Raw genomic sequence first — 2,368 nt, 5'->3', positions numbered from 1 at the left:
ATAGGTTCAGTCTCTCTCTATATGTCATATATATATATATATCCTATATTTATATATATAGGATGTATTTAAGTATATATATGTCTATATATAGGATGTATATGTGTATATATACATATATTATATATAGGGTATATACAGTATATATGTATATATACTGCATATATATTCTATATGTGCTATGTAAATATAAAATATATACTATATTCATATTAATATATACATATATACAGTATATATCTTATATATAATATATAGCATATATCCTATATAATGTATAGTATATATCCTATACATAGTATATATGCTATATATTATATATAAGATAGAATATATAAATGTAGAATATATATATAAAGATATCTATGTTATATATAAATATATAAAGGTAAGATATATATATAGGTATATGTTCTGTCTCTTTATATGTATCATGTGTCTTCTAAGACGTATATACTAGAGAAAGAAATTAGAAGGGATTTATTAGAGAATGGCTCAGTCTGTTATAGGGGCTGGGAAGTCCCACAATAGGCCAACTGCAAGCCAGAGAACCAGGGAAGCTGGTAGTGTGGCTCAGTCCAAGTCTGGAAGCCTCAGAACCAGAGAAGCTGATGGTGTAACCTCACTGGGAGGTTGAAGGCCAAGACTCTGGGGTAGAGCGGCACTGATGCAAGTCCCAGAGTTCAAAAGCCAGAGAACCTGGAGTTCTGATATCCAAGAGCAGGAGAAATAGGGCATCTCAGCTTTGGAAAAGAGAGCCGGAGTTCACCTTTGCTCTGCCTTCTTGTTTCACTTGAGCCACCAGCTGATTGGATGGTGGCCACCCACAATGAGGGTACATCTCCATTCAGTCCACTGACTCAACTGCAAATCTACTTCAGAAACACCCTCACAGATACGCCTGGGGCAGCCCAATATTCTAATCAAATACCACACCACGTGGGTTTCCCTTTCAGCAGAAAGGGATGAGTTCAATGTCTACTGAAGCATCAAGAATAATGTATGCTTTACCAGCTATATGGGTATTCCTAAATCCAGTCAAATGGACATCCAGGATCAATCATCATAGAGGCCAAGTGGGAAACTTAAACTTCCTCCCTTACCTGGCAGTAATGGGGAAGAGCCTTCCTTTGCCTTGCTGGAATTGTGTTGATGAAAGCAAGCTAAAATGCAAAATTTAACTGCGATCTGGAGTCTCATAACATAAAACCAGAAAAGTCCAGATTTCAATTGATAATCACTCATTATACCAAAAATGAGGAAGATCTCAAATCCAATGAAGAAAGACTATAAATTGATGCTGTATTAGTTTGCTAGAGATGCCATAACAGACTGAGGGGCTTAAACACATTTCTTAGTGTTCTAGATGCAGGAAAGTCCAAGATCAAGGTGTTGGCAGATCTTGTTTCTACTGAAGTCTCTCTCCTTGGCTTGCAAGTGGCTGTCTCTAGCTGTGCTGTCACATAGCCTTTCTCTGTGAGTGTGCATCGCTGATGTCTCTTTTCTTACAAGGACACCAGTTATATTGGATTAGGGTCCTGCCCTATTGACCTAATTTTAATGTAATTATCTCTTTGAAGGTCCTATCTCCAAATACACAGTCACATGGATTAGGGCCCACTCATATGACTTCATTTAATCTTAATAGTTCTTTAAAGATTCTATCTCCATGTATGATGACATTTTGAGGTACTGGAGGTTGAGAATTCAATATAAAAATTTTGAAGGCAGAGGACACAATTCAGCCCATAACAGATGTCTACATCAAGATGACAAAAATTTTAGAATTGTCTGACAAAAATTATACTGCTGTCATCATAAAAATGATTATGAACACAGTTATGAACAAAATTGAAACAAATGAAAAAATTGCAAGTCTCAGCAAAGAAATAAAAGTCTGAGCAAAGCAATGCAAATATAATGAAGAATCAAATGGAAATTTTAGAACTGAAAAATAAAATAACTGAATTTAAAGCTCAGTGAATAGGTTTAACAGCACAATGCGGGAGACAGATAAAAGAATCAGTGAACTTAAGTAAGGACAATAGAAATTACCCAGTCTTAATAAAAGAAATAGATGGGAAAAAAAATTGAACAGAGCCTCAGAAACCTGGGAGACTACAACAAAAGATGCAATTTTTTTTTCTATTGGAGGTATGAAAGGAGAGGAGAGGGTGAAACTGAAAAAAATAGTCAAAAAATAATGGCTGAAAACTTCCCAGATTTGACAAAAGACATAAATCTACAGATTCCAGAAGCTGAGAAAACTCCAAGCAGGGTAAACCCAAAGAAATCAATACCGTGACACACCCTAGTCAAACTTCTGAAACACTAAATACAGGTAGTAAGTTGTGAATGTGCTCTTCTG

Source organism: Sapajus apella, unplaced genomic scaffold (assembly GCF_009761245.1).
Source record: "Sapajus apella isolate SASKATOON/1434 unplaced genomic scaffold, GSC_monkey_1.0 scaffold6, whole genome shotgun sequence".
Lineage (NCBI taxonomy): Eukaryota > Metazoa > Chordata > Mammalia > Primates > Cebidae > Sapajus > Sapajus apella.
This window is presented reverse-complemented; position numbering follows the sequence as displayed.